We start from the raw sequence: 22,734 nt of genomic DNA on the forward strand, positions 1-22,734 counted from the left end.
TTATGTTCATCTACATTATGATCTCTTAAGATAGAGAGTTGGTGGAGGGAGAGGTGAAGTAAATTCGAGCACCTGACAGATATCCTCTAGGAAACCACTTGTCGCTTGTTTCACGCACACTTTGCACCGTCAATCTACCATCTTGAGATGATCATAACTAGGAGAGAGAAGGTTGTCTGGTACTATAAGAAGAAATCTTTCAAATGAACTAAGTAAATTAAATTTAACGCTCATCTTCTCATCCACATTATGATATCCTAAGGTAGGGAGTTGGTGGAGGGAGAGGCAGAGTAAATTCGGGCACATGACGGATATCCTCCAAGGAATCACTTGTAGCCTGTTTCATGCACCCTTTGCATTGTAAATCTACCATCTTATGATGATCATAATGAGGAGAGAGAAAGATTCCTTCTAAATAATTATATAAATGAGGAAAGGAATCATCACAAGACTCATCTTTCTTTGGAGCTATTATATACTAATAATTATTTGTGTTTGCAGGATCCATGACCAAAAGGACTATTGGGGAAGTATATTTTTCATTCCTTTTACTCTACTTCATTGTGAAAATCAAAAAGGAGTGTATGATGTGTTTGCATATTGTATACTTCGTGTCTTCATGCATTAATGTGTCTTCTTCGTGTATGCTTTGTGTCTACAAGCACTTAGATATTTACTTCATGCATTATGACATTAACTACATGCATACCTTATGTATTCTTTCATTCCAGTGTATAACTTGTATATTGAATCCACAATAAAGGTTTAGTGTAAACAATCATTGCTTGAGGACAAGCAATTTGAGGAAGTGCGGACTGTCATGTCCCCTAATTTGAGTAATATAAGTAAATTATTATGAATAAATAAATATATTATTTCTTAAATGTTATAATATATTAAAAGAAATATTGATATATTATTAATGGTATAATATATTATTGACATAATAATACATTACTAAGGTAATAAGGTAATATTAAAGGTCAAATCATTATTAATAAATAAAATAATAATAATAATAATGTTATTATCATACAATATGATATTACATTATAATTATAATATTATAATTATTATCATACTGTTGTCCTCCCTACACTGGTCTTACTAGTGGTGGATTGTTGTTTGCTCTTGGATCAGGTGGAGTTGGTTGCACACCAGGAGGAATTCCATCTATTAAGGGGTCCTTTCTATTTTTGAGATTATATGTATTCTAATTGTCATTTCGAAAGGAAAAATCTCATCATGTTGAAGGTTAGATTCTTGACTAAATGGGAATGAGAATTCCTCACTTTCTTGTTGTTCCACTTGTGCATTCTGTGCAGAATTGTAAGATTCCAATAGCATTGCATTAAATTGAACAGGAGGAGGATTGTCATTCACTTGTGAGTTTTGATTCACCTCTTGATTACCATTATAGTACAAACCATCATTGCTAGGCACATTTTGGATATCATCATACTGATTGATATTAGTATATTGAACATTGTTATTGTTGTTATTAGCAGGAATGCTTCCATTATTTGTTCGAGTGTTCCATTGTTGGTTTTACCTTTGGAAGCCATTGTTGTGATTTGGAGTATTGAAGTTGTTTCCTCTACCATTGTTGTTTCCTTCATTGTTGTTACTGTTATTGTTGAAGTTCCTGTTATAATTTTGACCAAAATTATTGTTGTAGGGGCCAACATTATTTCTTTGGAAGTTGTTATTTTGTCCTTGTGACAATCTAAGACATGTTAGCTCATTGTTCATTTATGACATGGTCTTCTTCATTTGACCAAATTCAGAAAGAAGATTGTTATCTGCTTCCATAGGAACCATTGCTTTCTGTTCAAAGAAAGCTATTTTTGGGGGCTCATACCCTAGATATGTTATCGCTTGAGTTTGTGGAGCGGGTGCTTGCTGCAATGGAATTAGGTTCATAGGTATGAACTGGCTAGGCATGGTGGGTGCTCCCACAGGGTATGTTGGCATCGTAGGGACTGCTTGTGTTGGAAGCATCATTCCTCCTCCATTACGATTGGCTTGCTTCATGAATGTGATCACTTCTACAAAGATTTTTTCCAATGTGTCAATATTCATTGTAGGAAGCCTTCTCAAAAAGATTGTAGTAAGAGGGTTTATAACATTCAGATAAATTTGAATGGCGGCTTCAACTAGTATTATGTATGGTGTTTCCAACTTGCGGTATGCCATATGAAAGTGATGGTTGAACATGACACTATCTCAACTGGGTTCCTTTTGATTGATATGAATTGTTGATGTATCACAACTAGTTTGATGAATGTTTTGAATTGTTCCAAAAATAATTTTTTGAACATATCCTAATCTCCAATGCATTCGAGTGGAAAATTAATGTAAAAATTGAAGGAAATTTCCCCCAAAGAGTATGGAAATAAATTAAGAACCAAATCCTCATTAGCCACTTGCTTTTGGTTGCAAATTTCTTTAAAAAGTTTGACATGATCTTTGGCAGTTTGTGTTTCACCATAGATGAATCTTGGGAAAAACTTCTCAAGACTCTTTGGGAGGTCATGGAGTGCAACTCCCAATTTTATTGGTGAATCTAAAACATTTGTGAAGAAGGCTATGGGAGGATTTGGTGGACCTAATGGTGGTTTTTGGGGAGTAGCTATTGGAGTATGTGATGGTTCACCAGGTGGTTGGAGTGGAGGTGGAGTTGAAGAAGATGATGAGATTTCGAAAGGGAGTGGTTGAACTCAGGATTTTCCCTTGTCACTACATGGTTTACAAAAGTGGGTAATCTTGAGAAATTCATGTGTACTTGGCATAGATCTTAATGCTCACTAAAATGGGGATTTTGCATCAATATCCTCCAGCTTGCATCAAATTTTGGAGAAAAGTGCACCTCTACAGAAGTACACTTTCTCACAGTTCTGGATTTTGTGCACCAAAAAGTTTTGTAGACCTACGGATCTGTGGACCTACGTACTTATGGACCTATGGACCTACAGAGCTGCATACTTGAATTTCTAAAAATTTTAGAAGTATTTTCTGCACTTGTACAGAATGCAGTTTATTGCAAGGGTGCAAAACAATTTTGAAACTTTGTCAAATTTTCCTTGTTTCCAGGAGTATGTTCTTTAGTTTGTGGCCCTCCTTCTAGTACCACTTCTATTGGGCATTCATTTTCCACAAGGTCAACGATAGGAATCCATTGTGTAATTCCTCTCTTGAAAAGAAAATCCATTAAAGGATCTGCTCCAAGGTTTAGTATTTGTCTTACGACATACCAAAATCTTCTCAGTAGAAGATAAATGTGAGTGTTCACAAGGAGGCCTTTGCTGGTTCTAAAAACTCTTTTATCTCAAAATTGAAGTAAATATGTTCCCTGTCTCAAAATATCACACACAAAAAAAAATATTTTTCTATTTTTCTATTTTTCAATTAATGCAACTCTAACAAAGTAGCTACTATGAGGTCCTATTCTAACAAGGGGTTAGTAAAGAAAATAACGAAAGTGAAAGAAAATAACATGAAATCAAATGACTTGAAATTGGAATTCCTAAATGGACATAAGCTACATAACACAACATGTTGCGAGTTAAACCTTTGAAAAAATTGGTGGGAAACCAATGAAAATAGGAGCAATGCTTCCTAGAATCCATTGATGCAATCGTCGGTGACAATCTTTAACAAATCGAATGATGTTTCACTCTTCATCAAATCACAAGGCCATAGAAAGTGCACTCATGCAAGACAAAAAGCTATGTAGACACAATTGGGTAATCTCTTCTCAAGCTCGTTACATTAGCAAAATTTGTATATTTGCTACAAATACCAGAACTAAAAGATCTCACAACCAAAAACAACACAATAAAGCTTTGGCTCAATCACAATCTCATGAATAGAATTCACAAAACAATGACACATTTAGGCAAGAATAAATACACTCCTAATGTGACCACCAAAAGCATAATTTTATTACATATAATGGTGGCCCTTGTTACATTTTACAATCGGGTATTTATAAGAAATCATCTCATCAATTTGTGTTGGGAGTGAGAGATATCTTGATGCAATAAAATACTTTTAAAACATTTAAACAAACTAAATATATACAAACTGCCAATCTAATTGGTGCTTAGAAGGACTCCATCCATATTTTATTCATTAATTGGATGCATAAGCCCTTTACATGTGAAAAAAAATGAAAGAATGAGAGAGAAAGTAAGAGGAAGCCATCAGTCAAAGTGAAAGTGCATGGAGGTGCCAAAAATAGAAGCTAGCCCTTCACTAGGTGTGTGTCGGAGTTAACTTGTCATCAAAATGCATTCCCAATGCATGGATAGTGCTATTTTTGGAATTGGCAGTCAACTGTCAGCGTACCTTTGAATTGCAGAGCTAAAAACCTATGGAGCTGCGTGAAAATGTGGAGTTGTAGACCTCGACTGGGTCAAAATCTCAAAATTTTACTAAGTGTCAAAATTGAAATTCTGGCATCTGGGTTTTGTTCATCTTCATCCTAAAGCTATGTTTGGATGTTTTCCCTTGAATTTCTCTATCATCTTAGTAATGTTAGCAACATCTAGAAGATCCAAAGCCTCATACTTAACCGTCTTCCTGTAGTTGTCCACCTCAACTCGAGTCTCTACAAAATCTCTGAGTTTGGTGTCCAACTCTAACAATGCTTCCTCTATCCTAAAGGCTTGTCTGATGTCTTGATCACTGGATGCTTCCTCTAAAGTCTTCTTGAAATTTTTCATGACTACCTCAACTAGAAATAGCTTCTCTCATTCTTCATCTTCAAAGATATCTAAGCATGCATCATTGTACAACTTTTTTGCTTCCAAAATTCACTCTTGGGCTTGGTCCTTGAGCTTATGTATCTCATCATGCAATGTTTCCATCACTTTATTCTAATCTACAATTTTCTCTATCCAATCATCTAACATGTCTACCTCTTCTCTAATATATACATCACTTTATGGCTTGTAGAGTTTGCAAATCTTTGCTCCATGCACAGAGCTCATCCATGATACTAAAGTCCTGCCTCAAAATTGCCACGATCTTATCCACTTTCTCTTACGTATCATGTAGCAACTTTGAACTTCCTATGATTATAGTGACACCTTTATCCTCAAGGCTTTCTTGCCAATCCTGAAAAGCTTTTAAAAATGGATTGATTCGTACACCTCCCCTTCTCTAAGAATGGTATTCAAAGTCTCCTTGGGGTGTTCAGGATCAAGAGGACCAAAAAATTTGGCTAGATATCCCTTTAGGATCTCAACTTGCCTACGAAGTGTTCTAATTTCAATCTCATCTTGTTCCATGCACCTAAGAACCTCTTTGACTCCCATAGTCATCATCTGTCGGGATGTATCCTGTGTAGGCTTTCCTAACATAATATCTTTCACTTCATAGTCCTGAAGGCTAAAAACTTCTAGATTTGTACCTTCGAGAGGGTGAGCCACTTGTGCAAATAAGTCCTAGTTTTATATGGAAGTGACGAATGCAAATGGAATTGCATCATGTAATGGAGACTCAGGCTTGTTCAAAATCTCTACAATATCACAAATGTCATCCTCTGAAGCATGAAAGTGATGCTTGGCACTTCTCATTATTTCTTTCTAAAACCATCTTGGGATATGTCTCTCTACAACCTTGGCTTTGGATGATGAAGGGATGTGTTCAACTACCTCCTTCCCTTTATCACTCTTGCTCAAAGTCTCCTGCTATGAGGACTCTTCTTCTGTAGTCTCAATCTCTGTAGATCCTATAGTTTGATCCTCAACTTCCTAAGAAGGTTGTTGCACATATTATACTATATGTGCCTCTTTTGATGCCTTATTAGTAGTCCTTGGTTCAGATTGTTCGTGTAATGACGGTTCCTTTTGAACATGTTCCTCTTCTGCACTTGGAGGTGGAGGAGTGATTGAACCCTTATCTACCATCGTGACTTGTGGTGGAGATGGAGGAGTGAGATGAGGAACTTGTGTTTTTGGTGGCATCTGTGTCCAGTCTTGCTATTGAAGTTCACCTGTAGGGGGGTCTCTGATCTTATCTCCAACTAACTTTGTACCCATAGGCATGAAATCAAAATCTAGGATGGAGAGAACATCTTTACCTTGCTCCCTTTGCTTATTCACCCATCGCCGCACTTCATCTTCCAAAGAAGAGAGTTCTACAAGTTCTACTTGGGTGGGTGGCAGGGTACTTGTGGCACTCTTCCTTTTCTCCAATTCTATAGCTTTTGCCAACTGAGTTCTCCTTTGTAAGGGTACTTGTTCTTCCTCCTCATCTGATTTTGTTTGCTCCTCATCCGATTCTTCTTTTGGAAAGGTCTTAGGAATAGATGGATTAGGCACTAATCTTTTATGAACTCTTTGCCTCTTGTTCATTCTAACCTTGATCCTCTTTTGTTTCTGTGAAACCATAGGAGAAGTGAGCTCTTTGTGCACTAGAGGAATGGAGGTCTCTAGAATTTCTCCCTCTTCTTTTTGACTTGACAAAATAGAAGGCTATGGAAATTCAACTTGGATATGAGAAGCTCCACCATCCTGGGGTTCTTGTGAACTTAATTCCTATTGCTAGGAAGAGACCTATTATTCAACATGCTTTGTTTGAATCCTCTAAGGAGAGGCTCTCTTCATCTTTCCCTTCCTCTCTGAAGGGTGGTAGTATCCCACTAGATGATCAAGATGGTAGACTATTTCAGGCTTGATAGGAGACTGGAGCACAAAGATAGGAACTGTGACTTTCCTTGTATCTAGAATTAGATCAAGTGGAAAGGGTTTATTAGTCCAAATCTTTGTCATTTGAATGACATGTCTCGCTTGATGATTAATATCATCTCCTTCATCTCTATCAACTTCTGCATTTAGAATGGGTCTCTCACCAACTTTATCTATATTGAATAGAGGATCCAGTAGTTCCTTGGAGTCTTGTAGCCTTAGCTCATCAGGGATGGTCAAATGGAGAGCCTTTTCTACTAGATACAAAGTCATCCTACAATAGTCTCTGATGCAGGCATCATAGTCATTTGTGGCATTCATCCAATGATCTTCAATAGCATCCTCATGATAGAACTCCTTTCCTGCTAGGTTTTCTACTTTACCAACATTGTTGAAGAATGGCCAAGGAGAGTTATACTCTTTAAGAGGGAAGTTCTCCCATTCCCACTTGAAAGTTGGGATATCCTACTTTCTCTTCACATAATATGCTCCTACTACAAAAAGCCAATCCCAACAAGGTCTCCATTGTCTTTTGATCCTCTCATAAGTTGACTCAATCTGCCGAGATATTTCCATTAGGACCAACTTGTCACTAGGGTACCTTGGGAGTTTCTTCAGATTGATAGATGCACCACCTACCTGAATGTATGTAAATGTCCTAAACTAGATGAAATATGCTCTGAGAGCTGTGATCTGTGCCTTGGCTTCATCAGACAATCTCTTCCCATAATCCCCCTCTATGAATCAAATGATGGCAAAGATGAAGGCATCATTTACAATCCTGAACTCTTTGCTTTGTGGCAAGAGCTTCTTCTTCACCAATTGAGGATAAACTATATATGGCCATGCAATAGGGTCCTGCATACTACCTTTCTTGTATAACCTTAGATAGCTTATCACCCTCACTACAAGTAAGTACACCACATAAGAAGTCATATAGAACTTCTTCTTATCCTTTATTGTCCTCAACTGATCACACAAGTTTTTGCTTAGCATGGTGGCCCAATCTAGTGGTATCTTTGCATGCCTGATAGTCTCAATGAGGTTGACCATGAATGGAGTGAGATGACCTACTGCAGGTAAACCCATGACTTTTCTCAAAAGAATGATTGAGTATCCGATGTCATCCTTCATGTATTTGCTAGTCATATCCACTTTGTTGATTTTCTTTCCCTGAGGTGGCTTCTCAATGAAGTACAAGGAATGTATGATGTCGATAGCCTCTTGGTGATGATCCTTATCCCATCTTTTAGCTACTTTGTAGGAGAGTCAAATGAATTGATTGGCTCTAGGTAGATGAAAAACTCTCTCGATGTTGTCAGCTCACAGATCCAAAACCACTTCTCTAGTGATGCTCTTAACTACCCTCTCATCATGAAAAAAATATCGAGATAGGGTCATGATCAACCCAACTAATTCTATTGACATAGGATCTGACGCTGCATTCACTAATCTAGATTGGATCAATGCGGACACCAAGGTTGGCCTTCGTGTTAGATTGTTGCATACTCTCAAGAATTCTCCTAAGTTTGTGTGTTCGAGGTTAGTATCTTTGATCTCAATGTACTCATCATGTAATCTTGATTTTGGGGTCATGCCTTGAAATTTGTAAACAACTGGTTTCACTGTTGATCCAGATGTGGATGCCATATGATTGTGTTACTTGCACATCACAAGAAAGGAAATATGACCAGTCATTAGATAGCAAGAAAAAAAAATGTTCCCCTTGGGGACTTATTCATTTTTTATCTGAAAACTTAATTAATTAATTATTATTATTATTATTTATTTATTTTATTATTATTTTATTTTAAAAAAATTTATTTATTTATTTATTTTTATTTTGTTTTTAAGTTTTAGAACTAACACCTTTTTAAAATAAAAATAAAAAATATAACTTAGAACAAAAATGAAAAGGAGGCATGTACACTGAGGTGCGGGTGCCACATGTGCACTAGCACCAACGTGCAACTACGGGTGCCATCATGTGGGTGTGTAATGGGGTGTGGCTGGTGTCGCTAGGGTATGAGTGTGAGCGCCACGTAGACACCACTAAGTGTGCCATGCGGCAACACCGCATTGGTGCCATGAAGGGTGCCACATGGGTGCCGCATTACAATGCTGCACAGGTGCCACAAAGGCACCGTGTGGATGCAGTGCATGACTGCTGCCGCGCGCACCCATGAGGGCATGGTGTGGAAAGGGAGGAGGGAGAACTCACCTTGCCCTCTTCAAGCACCAAATAATGAAATGAAAAAATGGGGGGGAGGGAGGGGGGAGGTTTTATAGCCTCTCCCTCCTTTGTGCAAAGCGTTTTGTGCCTTAGTGCACGTGCACGGGTGAGGAGAGGAGAGGAACTTTTTTATTTTTTTTAATGGTTTTTTTTTTTAATACTTTTCTTCCTTTTTTGTTAGTTTTTGAACCTTTTTTGTTTTTTTTTGTTTTTTTGAATTTTTGAGGCAACTTATAAACTAATTTTTTTCTTTTCGAACTCTCAAACTTCGAGTTTGAGAGTCAAAAAAAGGTATGGGGTCCCAATTCTTGGTGAGGAATGGGGCGTGTGTTGTGAATACCACAACAAAACCCTTCTTCTCAATAATTTGAAACTCATCCTTCAATATACCCTTGTCACACAGCTTATCAAAGGCATTGAAAATTTCTAGATCACCTATGGCTCCAATCTTACAATTATAACATTTCCTGACATCTTGGACCATTACTACTTTGTTTTGAATGACTGACAAAGCACCAGCTGGGTCATTTGTATACATGACCTTACGAATGGGTTTAAATTTTGGTTGCTTAAGCTCATTACTGACAAGTTGGATTTCATGACTATCCTTTCCTTTTCTGGTTTTAGACCCAGATGCCATCTTGATAGAACTAGGATTTAATATTAAATAAACTTTCAAATACTGTGTAGCTTGGCACTTGATGAAATACCTTTGAATTGAAGAGTTTGGGTTGAATTTCTATTATGATTGGTGCAAATTGTTGCTAAATCGCTATTTAATTGCCTCTTCTCTCTTCTCATTTTTTCTCTGTATTCGAATGCCTTGAAAATGAGTGATTTTCAACTTTATTAGGTACAAAACCTAGCATTTATTGCATCGTGCTTACAACTATACACTCAACATCCACTATTTTCTATTTACTCAGCAACCACTAGACTTTCTATCTTAGCATATACTAGAGTTTCACTCGGCATCCAAAGGTAGCTTGGCATCTTCTACAAATTTTTCAATTTTTTTTTTAACTTGAAATATTTTCTCATGCAAATTTATTCTTGGCAACACTTCTTTGTTCTTTTGGGCTGATGTATGATACATCTTTATATATATCAGCCCCATGTACCTATCTTGTGCTTAATTGGATGAAGTGTGATCACTTGACCTCTTGGGTGAAGTGATCTCTCCATTGGATGTACTTGATCCATCTCTTCTTTGCCATGTCTTTTTCATTTCTACCCTGATGTGTTCCACATCAAATTTTTCTTTACCCTTGTTGACTTTTGACTTGGGTGCCTTGGCCTTTGTTGGACAATACCTACTGAGATGTCCTATCTTCAAGCAACTAAAATATGTGTTTTGGCTTAACTACCTATTGTAATTTCCCTTAAAGTGTGTTCTTATGCAGTTCTGAGGAACATGACCATATTCCTGACAGTAGTGACAAATTTTCTTGGTATTATAATCCCAATTGTAGTGGTGTGCATAGTTGTTTCTCCTTGTAGGCTGATTAGGTGTCCACATAGGCTTTAATCTACACTCAAAAACTCTATGTCCATACTTTTTGTAGTTGTAGCAGTGACCTTCAAATCTTGGTGTCCTCATGGTCTTGGTTTTGCAGTCTTATGTTGAGTGTCCTTGCACATTACACTTGTGACAATAACATTTGTTTTTGGATGTGTCCTATTGATTGGTCTTTCTACTCCTACAAACATTAGCAGTGTGCCCCTTTTTATTACAAAAATGTCAATTAGGTTTAGTGTTCTTACCTTTATTACTCCTTTCTTCTGTAGTATTGGATGATTCTCCTTGTTTAGTGCTGGTGTATCCAAGTCCTGTAGTATCATTACTAGCCCTTGGTGATTTCAGTAATTTTTTAAAGTACTTGATAGCCTCATTGGGTTTGTTTTAGCTTTCTGCTATCTCCTTTTCTCTCTTCAATTCATTCTACAATTGTTCATTCTACATCTTCAAGGTGGAGATCTTAATGTCCTTCATGTTTAGCTCATGATGAGCATTCATCATTTGGCTTAAGGTGTCTAGCTACATGTTTGAGATCTTTTCAAACTCAATTGTCTTCTCTTCCTATCTATTGGTGAGATTTCTCTTGTCATCTTCTATCATGGCATTGTCTTCAATAGCTCTTTTCTTTTGTTCAGTCACTTCACAAAGCATTATGGCTTGTGATTCATGTTCCATTTTAAGAGATCTTATCTCTTCTACTTGAGCTCTATTTTTTTCCATCAATTCTGCTATTGCTGCATCAAACTCTTTGGAATCTCCATTGGAAAACACTTGTGTGGTATCAATCTCCTTGTAGTGTATGTCATTTTCAGCTATGGCTATCTCCTTTCTTCTTTTCCAGGATTTTCTTAGTTCCTCTCTGGCTTCTTCTTCCTTGTGTAGACAAAGATGCACATTAATCACTTGATTTTCAATAATCTTCCCAAGTTTGAAGACTTCCATCTTCTGATCTTTTTCTCCAAGCTGTTAGGCTTCTTCCTTGTGAGAACCAATAGCTCTGATACCAATTGTTGGATGTTCAAATGGGAAGTGTGCTTCTGAGAGGGGGGGGGGGGGGGGCTTGAATCAAAAGTAACTAGTTTTTATCCTTTTAAACCCTCATTAACACATAATTGAAAGATAAGTACATGCATGTAAACATATAAGAAAACATGGAATGAAAGCATGCATCAACACATGCCACAAGAGATTTGGTAACCTAGAAACCCTCCAAGAATAAGAAGATAAAATTGAGGTGACACGCACAAAAATTACTACAATAATATGTTCAACCACTTCTGATGGTCTGCCTTGTGAAAGACTTGCCCTGTTAAAGGCTTTACACTGTTTCAATAGTGACTTGGTTAGAGGATTTACAAACAATTTACATGAAGTGTCACCTTGTTAAATGATTTAAAATAGGTTGTTAAACCCACCTAATTCAATAGGATTTTCATCACCTTCTCCAAAGGTTTTCCCACCTAGCTGTTAAGCTAACCTATCAATATAGGATTTTAGCATCTAATACAATGGTGAGAAAGTATCAAAAAATTTGACCTGATAGAGTGCAATCTTCAATTGTTGGGTTCAACTACTAGATCTGCTCTTTATGTTTTGATCCTTGCTTAATCTAATTTTTGTATATGTCCCCTATTCTATTCTAATCAACTAGATATGAAACTGTTGCATTGTTCCTCTAAGTCTTTCCTTCTTCACACTAAATTTTTTCTATAATCTCCCCATACACTATTCTCATCCATATACCTAATGGAGTTTTAACCTCCTTTTAAATATTGTGAAGACTTAGGGTTAGGTATGGATCTATGATCTACATTAAATCTTAAATTCTCGCTCATACTTTGCATTTTTCTCATTGGTTGCATGCCTTCTCCATTTTTTTGATTGGCTGCATGTAGATCACATAGGGAATATAAATGATTTGTCCTTATCCTTTTTCCTTTTCAAAATCTCTCTATGTTAGCTCCAAAAATGATTTACATCTGAGTTTGTGAGGGCACAAACTCATATGTTGATTCTGTGTTACTCGACACATATTATATTACCGATGCTTGACACATGAATGTTCCTATATTGCTTGGAACATGTTACATTTTTGGATTTCTCAACACCTATTACTTTCTTGACACCTATTAAGATTCTGACTCGACAGTTATTATAACTCACTCAACATACATAGTGTACTTGACATATATGGTGGAATTGGTTAAGTGTGTTGACACTCGAATGTCAAGACCATTCTAAGACCAACAGGAAAATCTTCATGAACTCATACATTGGAATCTTTTCAATGATTAATTACATCTTTTACCCTATTTCCCATCTTTTAGAATATATGTCACTATCTTATATTTTGTGTAATCTACTATTTGATTTCTAATTGCATGTGTACTATCCATATGTTCACAAGTTGATAAAAGCTACAAAGAACCACAAAATATGCATGTACCATCCAAGCATGAAATCTTGTAAAATTTTTGACCATCCCCTATTTAACATAAAATGTTGGATAAGATCTAGATGGCTCATTCATGTCACAATCTGGCAAAACAAACTTAGAATGTAAAAACATACATTTTTGCCTAAAAAAATCAAAATGGCTAGAAAATTAAATATGTATCCTACAATAACAAGTTGTGCATGTGTGATTTATCTTCACATAAAAGGGTTTACCCATATCAAAAAATCTTTGACTTATTCAAATTTGAGGATACATACCAATAAATTTTGCAAAAAATTGTGTTTGAGTTGAGTCCAAAAAATGTTTCACATGTGGATTGTGATTTTGGTTACCAATTCTTCTTTTTGCAACATATCTTTCATTAGGGGAAACATGTGTGTTATTTTTCCAAAAATCTTCAATCAATGATTTCAAAGCTTTACTAATTTCTTTATCCTTTCGTTGTAGTTTAACACCAAATGTCCATAACTCACTTTTTGTTGGATTTTCCACTCTCTCATGCCTTACCATAAGAGTTTCATTCTTGAGCATAAGAGTTTCATTCATTCTCCTTGTCTTTCCAATTATTCCTCTTTGTTTCTTTGTATTGATGGTTCGTGTTCCTCTTCGAAAGACAATTCTTCATTATTGCATTGCAATTTTTTTTTAATGTAGTACTTTCATTTTATCTCTTTTAATTTCCAAATCTCTCTCCCTCTTTTCCATTGTTTGTGTTTTTGATTTCTTCCTTGGCATAATGGTGATTTTGATATGTCAAATTATTCAAACATCCAAATTACTTATAGTTTGTAAATGACAAATCATTCAAATACATATACAAATTACAATTATTTCAATGAATACATAATATATATTAAACAAATTGTAAAATTATAATAAATTATTCATAAATTAAAATTTCTAACTATTTCCAAATAATTATTCATTCAAACATACAAATTTCAATGAATTCATTATATATTAAACAACTTGTCAAATTATAATGAAACTTATCTCTATAGTAACAAAGAATATTTAAAAAGGAATGCACTAACCTTTTCTATACAAATAATGTTCAAAAACCCTTCAAATAATGTATCCAATGATTGAATTTGGTGTTTTCTAGCTTCCAGTACCATGAAACTCATACTTTTTATCTGAACAACATAACAAACAATAGACAAAAAAGAGAATTTTGGTCAATAGGGACCCAGACATTCCTTGTAACCATTTTTTGGTGTTTTCATATAGTTTGTATGCACTATAAAGAACACACACACTATGTGAAAAATCTCTCTCTCTCTCTCTCTCTCACACACACACACACACACACACACACACACACACACACACAAACACACACACACACACACACACACACACACACACACACACCTTCTCCCATCCCCTACTCTCTCTCACCCTCTCTCTCTCTCTCTATCCCACCCTCTCCCATACCCTACTCTCTCTCTCTCTCTCTCTCTCTCTCTCTCTCTCTCTCTCTCTCTCTCTCTCTCTCTCTCTCTCTCTCTCTCTCTCTCATACCATATAATTTATTTCAAATTCATACTATTTCAAGCCTTTCAACTATAATTTATTTTGAATGTATGTCCATTTTCTCTCAAAAACCAACATGTACTAATTGGGGTGTAGATATTAGTTTGTTCATCAAATTTCGCAACACCTTAGTTTTTTAGAAACTAAACTCCACTCTACACACTTTGAAAAAAAATAAATTTGATTTTTGATTAGTTTTTAATCATTTATAGGGGGAGCACACAAATATTTCACATTTTTGGGATGTGTCCAATTAAAAAATTCATAAAAAAAAAATACACATTATAAAATTACCCAAAAAATATGGGATACACTACATAGTGTTAGGTAATTTTTGACTAGAGCGATTAAAGAATTTCAAAAAAAACGTTTAAATTTTAGGAGGCCCACACTTTGCACTATGTTATGTTTTTTCTGAAAAAAATAGTACCACTTTCTGTGACCCCCCTTTTTGAGAACCTAAAACTAAACCATTTTGAAAAACAAAATAGTAGTTTAGAAACTAGATTCAAAGGACTTCTACTTTCATTTTTGTCACATCTTAAAATTTTGAGTGTAATTATCTTCAAATTCCTATCAAAGCTTAGAAATTGTTGATTTCAAAAAAAAGTGGCCACTTATACCTCCCTTTTGGCACCACAACTTGGTGCACTTACCCATTTTTCTAATCATACTCCAAGTTAGCCATACATGCTTCAACCAATAAGTCAATTCCCAAAATACATCGCATGCTTCCTCAAAATATTCCATACACTTCTTCAAATATGTCGACCAAAATATGATGAAAATGAATGATAAATAGAAACAAAAAAATACATGCAATGCTCCATCTTATCCCAAAACCACAAGACCATGAATGATCACATGATGAGTTACAAATGTTTTAACTAACTAGCATGTTTTGAAGAAAACATTACAAGTAATAACTTGACCTTTCAAACCATATATATTTATTTTGTAGATCTTCAAGATATGTAGACTTGAATATAGGTACATATTTTATTCTTAAGTATGATGTCCAAATTGTAAAACCATAACTATAATGATTGAGCAATGTGAACCAAAACATGAATAACATCATCATATAGTTGTCAAAGAAATCACAAAATAAGTCAAAAAAAGTATGTTAAGATCAATGAAAATGAATATTTTCTATGAGCAACATTATCCTTCACATATCATTAAAAAATAATCAATTAAAAAACTTTGACACTTGACTCATCGTTTGAGGTTTTGTTCCAAAGAATATAGCTCATAGATATCTATCTATGAGTGTATCGTCCATTTTCAACTTCCAAAGATTTAAGTTTCTTACATTAACTTCTTCATATGAAGATTTTGATATGTTAATTCCATCTCCTTCCTTTAATAATACTTTGAAAGTACTCTTTAAAATCTCCCATTAAAACTATTATCTATACATAAAACACACTACCTAAGAATGAAACCAAAATTGACTAGGATTTGATACTAGTTGAAAAGAAGATAAGGTCCCAAAAATACTCCTAACACTAATATAATGGGGGAGAAAGCACAATTTTTCTTCCAAATATTAACTATTAAAAAAATTGAAGCACATACAGATGAAGATAACATACATACATAAAGATGTACATAGAAGAGAATGAGATGTATCATAGAGAAAACCCTTTCAAGATGAAACCTCCACACTTCACAAGAAAAACTTTGTGTTCCACTAAACTAATAATTGGGATATAATATTGATACTTAGCTTCTTCGATGTGAGTCTACAAATAACAACATATAATCAAGACTAATTCTAATACCATAACACTTCATTTATAAATTAGATCACACATAATGCTCTCCAAGATCTCTTATAAAAAATATAGACCAACATGTAGATTTTAGATGAAGATACAATAAAGGGTCATACAAAACACATTGCACTATTATTCAACCATATAAAATTTACATTCCAAATGACCCTACATTTAAACCTCTTAACCTTCTGCATGCAAAGACATCTCCTACCACTTGTCCATTTTTGTGATAGAATATGTCATAGGTTATTATATGTAAGTGTTTAATAATAACCATCATATATTGCACTATAAATTTTTCATAACATGGCATGTTTCACTAAAGTATACTAAATACAATATCTTCAAAGTGGGATGCCTACTTCCACACATGCAACATATATATCATACAATTATCACCAAGTAGGATGGTACCAAATATGCTATCCCACTAGATGAATCAAAATTTGTAAGAAATTAATTATTTAAAATAATGAATAAATATATAAAATATTGTAACAATCACTACTAGAATTTATAGCAATTTAAGAAACCTTAATCCCAATATTTAGCAATGCACTCAAGTGATCTCCTATTGGTTCTTACTATGTGAACATATCCTTAATAAGGCGTTTATGAGGTTTCTTTAGCCATGGTTAATGAAAAACCCTTAATATGTGATTGATATATATATTTTTTCCATTTCTTTTTTATTGGTATACTTATAGATTCAAATCCTATACAAATATTGGCCTCCATTCTTTACTCATTTTGCACAAGCATATTTAAATCTAGGATATATTTGTCCTTGAAAGTATATACAAATTCTAGGAAGTTATTAAGCTATGACTTGTATGGAATGAAAATAATCAAGGATAATTTATCAATTATCTTTGATTTTCTCCTATAATTACTTTCCAAGATAATCATCTTGCTAAATTTCCTTGGGTTTGTGCTTTAAAATAATCTTAATAGAGGTATTTAGAAACTTCTAGGCCTTTCTTTAAAAACTATTATGAATCATCTTTTTTTTACTTTGAAGCCAAAATAAAGCATAACCCACTAACCAATATTCTAAGTCCTTGTAAACTATTATTTATTTCATTCTTTTAAAAATGTTGTACGAAATTGAAGTTAGATTTGATGGTCCTAATCAGTACTAAGAGGGGGTGAATCAATATGAACACTTAAACTGGTTTTCACATCGACCTTTTTTACAAGACTAAACAACTACCACTTAACTGCTAGAGAAATGAAAAATGCAATAAGATAAAAACATGTAAACTCAAACACAAAAGCATTCATAAAGTGACACACAAATATTTACCTGGAAACCCTTGATGAGAGGATGAAAACTACAGTGGGGATAATATACCCACTAGCCTTTTACTACAGATAAAAATTTTCTCGGCTAAGAGCTACAACACATAAGGTTATGAATGTATGCAACCTATTATGATTACATGATATTTTCAAAGATACCTTGTTAAAGTATTTAAGAATTATTTATACGAGGCACTTTGTTAGAAAATTTACAATAAGCTTGCTATTGAGGCATGACTAGTTAAGAGCTTGCAAATGATTATAGTGGTTAGAAAGAAATCAAATATTGATCTAAATAGTATGGCACATCTTGCTTGATACATCTCCATTATATGTCAAGAAGATATTATGGTCTTCTCTTTCCATGTCAGCATTCTCTATGATACCTTATGTATCATTACACTTCTTCTTTTCTTTTCCCTATCTACACTACACTAGTCTCCATTGGCTTGATATTTTTTTTTTTTATGTCTCTATTAAAAAAATCCTATTGTAGAATTTAATATTTTCTTCTTGTTTCATATTCCCTTTTTTGTCTACACACACACAGTTCAATCAATGAATCTTTTAGACTAAATATGTGTCCTTACTTATCTTGGTGTTGAAACCCTAAAAACATCCCACCCAATACACAATGCATTCAAAATATGAATCAAATGTCTGACATGTTCATGAAGAACCCATGACACCTATGTCATAGGTTCTAGACTAGTATACCTATGAGTCTATACTAGGTCTAGTTGTAGCCTATCTATCCTTTCTTCTTTCTGGTATTTTATTAGAGTGTCAATCACGTTGAGGTGCAAACCATGTCTTCTTTGCCATGTCACAATGATGGTGACTCATTGTGTTGACTATGATTTGATCATGTATTTCCTCATCTTCATCTCCATACATGATCTGACCAATGTATATATCTACTGGTGATAATGAGATGACATAATTCATACTTGACTTGTTGACAATCAATGACAACGCTTTGGAGTGCATGATGTTAGCAACAAAAATTACCTTTCATAATGCCTTAAAGGTTTGTAGGGTCAACATTCCCCCCTTTGGCATTGATGGAAAAACTTATGATACTTCTTGATTTGTTCATCTTCTTTTTTTGGACACCACTACAAGGATCCTTGTAGAATCTTTACTAGTGTATGGACTTGGTTGAAAGTTTAGTGCTCATTTTTCCTTTACTTCTTTTTATCTCCCCCTATTTTTTTTCGTATCTTCCTCTATTCTTCTCATTTTTTGTTCACTCCCCATTTCTTTTTTTCTTTATTTTCACATTCCTTATTTCATGTGTACGTTTCATTTTTCGTTCATATTCTCCCCCATTTTGTGTATCTCCCTAATTCTTTATGTTCCTCCCTTTTTGTCATCTTACTTTGTATTCCTCCCTTTTTTTGTATTCTCCCCCTTTCATAAATCTCCTCATCATTATTTCTTCTCCTCCTTATTATCGTCAATGACAAAGGGTCATAGTATGTTTGAGTATCGAGTCTTTGCAACATCTAGGTGTACCTTCCATGAGATGTGGAGCTTTACGAGGGACATGATAATGCTTGTTAGCTTTGTAAGTTTAGTCTCCATTTCATTTATTGTGTCTAGGGGGGCTGTGGCAAGTAGTGCCTCCACTTATTTGGTATGCTCTTGAATAATTCCTACTAGTGGGGATATGAAGCAATGGAGTTGAAATAGCATAGAGGTTTTTTTTTGTGTTGTTGTGCATAGATCCTATTGATCATATTTAGCTTCTCCATATCTGATCATTATACACAACTGCATAACTTGTTATGATGCAAAATGAGTTTTGTGTAACTTGTAGCTCCTCATCATCTTTCTTCAAGATATTCTCCAAATCTGACATATAACTTTGGGAATCTAAAAATTTCTACAAAATAGGTGAAATTATTAGCATGAATGCTTATGATATTTCTTTGGGGGAGTATTTTAGAATTTCTAGAGAATTGGAGATATTGATAGCATGTCTATGTGTTGCATTCATGACTATGTTTGTCATTGATGTCAACATACTGAGAAGATTGGTAGTGTAGTAGATAAATATTGAGATCATACATATCAAGTATTGAAATTGAGGTCAAGCATATATAGCTAGGGAAATGTTCTACAGTGTGTCTTGATTTAGTAGTTAAGTGTGTGTATCTAAATTTAAAGACTATCCAGGGTTATCTGTGATTTGTAGAAGATAATTTGTAGATAGAGTTTTTGAGAAGTGGTTTTTGGTGATTAAATTATATCTCTTGACAAGGATATAATTTAATAAAGTGCAATTAGACAAAGACATAAGATAGCCTAATGATGTCATTAAAGAGTGTGTGAAGTCTAAGGTCACACGTGTAAGAAGTTATGAAGACTGTGAGCCAACAATATTTTGTAAATGTGAAAAGATGCATGTAGCATGTATCTTAATGAGGTCCTATTATAATTGTAATTGGAAAAGTGTCAAGTCTTATCCAATGAATTATTTTGAGGAGTTGGTATAAACGAAAGTTATTTTCCTTATAGTGCAATAATACAAGTGATTGTGAATGGGATAAGTCAAGAAGATTGGTAAATGCAAGTAAGTGATCAAAGGGATCATTGTGATGAAAGTTTGTAGATTTGGTATTAAGATCTAAGAAGTATTTTGGTGTAGTAGAGGCATGATAAGAGGATAGAGAAAGAGTTTGAGTTGTTGAGATTAGTTATATTTCTATTATTATGAAAGGAATAATATAGAGGCTAGTTGGACAATGAGTTTAATGGTCTTTCCCCTGAAGTTATTTGGACAGTGGATCTATCTGCCTTCTACAAATCCTAATATGGCTAGCACAACTCCTAACATGAATTCAAAGTCTCCTAACATAGATTGATATGTATTAAATGTAATTCATTGACTCCTGATAGAGTTTCTCCTCTTACAATAAATTTATATATTAGTACATCATTTTGTGGGTACCATTCCCATCAGGTATTTTTTTCCTCTGATCAAGGGTATCCATAGTTAACATACCTAGTGTTATTGTGTATGTGTATCTTCTTATGGTTATTTTTGATATTGAACACATGTTTAAGATTTAATAGGTTGATAAAATTTATATTGATCAGATAACTGATTCACTCCCCCTCTCAATTATCTTGATGGACTTTACTTTCTAACAATTGGTATCAGAGCATCAGGTCCTTGAAGTAAAAGCTTAACAACTCAAGGAGATCAATGGTGGGTCCTTTAAAAAAGGAAAGTCCTAAGTATGATGGAGTTAATTATGATAGATGGAAAGAGAAGATGAAGACACATCTTCTATGCATGGGTCTAGGATATTGGCTGATTACAAAGAATGAGAAGACCATTGTGGAAGAAAGAAAACTTGATCTTTCCTTGTATATATATTTTAATTGGGATATTCCAAGGGTCCCTACATGTAGTTTTTCCACTTGTACACATGTGGAGGACATATCATTGTTTGTCCTTTATTCCACATGTAAGGACAACTCTTGTTTATTTCTTTATTTAGTTTATCCTCCTTAAGAGGATTGTGACACTTTGCACACACCTATTATGAATGTGGCATTCATAGAAATGGGAGTTACAAATGCAACTCCTCTCTCATCTCTATATAAGAGATGCTCCTCCTTCTTTCTTCACAACAACACAACAACACTCTTAGCACTTGATGTTATTGTATTGAGCTACTTTTGCTCCAACACTCTCTCTCTCTCTTCTCTAGGCATTTGCCTTCATTCATAATACTCACAAGGGGTTTTCTTTGCTTTCCCCTTATAAATCCTTGTCTCCATTGTTGAACCATCTTGGTGTATGCTCTTGGAGTTGCTTATCTTATGGTAACATTGTTTCACACTTAACTTACTTGGATTGTTTCTCGTTCCTTGCTCAACATTACATTTCTTACATGGTATCAGAGCTTGGTTATCTAATCCTTGTTTTAAGTTTTGTGGTGAAGGTTGCCATTCATTGGAGCACACCTTATTTGGAGACGTTATTGAGAGAAGAAGTTTGTGTTGTGATTTTAGCTCTTTTTAACTAATCTTGTGCATGCAAGTTTCATCTTTTTTACTAACCCTCTTTGGAAGGCTTGCCGCCAAAGGGTTTTCTTGTAAAGTTTCATATTTTTTACTAACCCTCTTTGGAAGGCTTGCCGCCAAAGGGTTTTCTTGTGAAGCTTCATTTTTTTTTTTACTAACCCTCTTTGGAAGGCTTGCCGCCAAAGGGTTTTCTTGGTAAATTTCAATTTTTTTTGTTTTGGACGGCATGCCGCCAAAAAAAAAAGTATTCCATTACTAAAGTTTTATATAACTCTCTAATTATTTCTTACTTCATTTAATTTTTTTTTTTTTTTACTCTTTATAAAAAAATAAATATTCCAATATATTGTGTATGTTTTTGGTGTATATGGTGTTTTTGTAAAAATTCATTTTTTTTACAATTTCTTCCATTGCTTATTCTTACATCTATTATCATTGCATTTCTTTTATAAAAAAAAATAAAAATCTTCAATTCTTTTGGGCGGCCACGCCACCCCCGTGCCGCCGCGCACAATCATCGTCGACTGCAGAGACCCCGTGCCGCCGTGCGCAACCACCGCCGACTGCAGAGCTACCACGCTGCCACACAGAACCCTCTCGTCGTCACGCCACCACCGCGTGCCACCAATCTGCAACGCCGCGACCGACGCCCTCTTCTCTGTGTCGCCGCCTGCCTCTGCCGCGTCCGTGGCTAAAATTTAAGCTCCGCCACCACCGCTCGCCGCCTAAACCCTTCATATTCAACGTTGGTCTTTGTTTATTTTTAGAGACCCCGCGCGACACCCCCCTTCCACTGCTTCTTGGCGCGGCCCGCATCCCGGCCACGCGGTAATCGCCGCCTGCACGGGCAAAACCCGCATCCTTATCTTCAGTTTTTTAAATTCTAGCATCCCGCCTTTTTCCACCGACCTCCATCGACCATCCATTTTTGGCCAATTTTTGCCACGTGGCCATCGCCGCCATCGCTCTGCTTCTCATACAAAGACTCTGTCCACCCTTTTAAAATAAAAAAAACTTGTTTTAGTTATTAAAACAAAACTTTTCTAACATTTTTATCACATTTTTTCTTCTTTATTTTTTTTAAAACAAAGAAAATATTAATTCAAAAACCAACAAAAGATATCTTCTTAATTTTATATATTTAAAAAAAAAATATAAAATAAAAT

The 22,734-nt window shown here is 34.9% G+C and overlaps 1 pseudogene; it reads right to left on the reverse strand.

Annotated features, from left to right (window-relative positions):
- The window catches only part of LOC149570378 (ABC transporter G family member 39-like), a 134,506-nt pseudogene extending 112,012 nt beyond the window's left edge, over positions 1-22,494 (reverse strand).
- Positions 22,495-22,734: the final 240 nt, after the last annotated feature.

The sequence above is a fragment of the Cupressus sempervirens genome, chromosome 3 (genome assembly GCF_028749045.1).
Source record: "Cupressus sempervirens isolate cs-2001-9-10 chromosome 3, ASM2874904v1, whole genome shotgun sequence".
NCBI classification, from domain to species: Eukaryota; Viridiplantae; Streptophyta; class Pinopsida; order Cupressales; family Cupressaceae; genus Cupressus; species Cupressus sempervirens.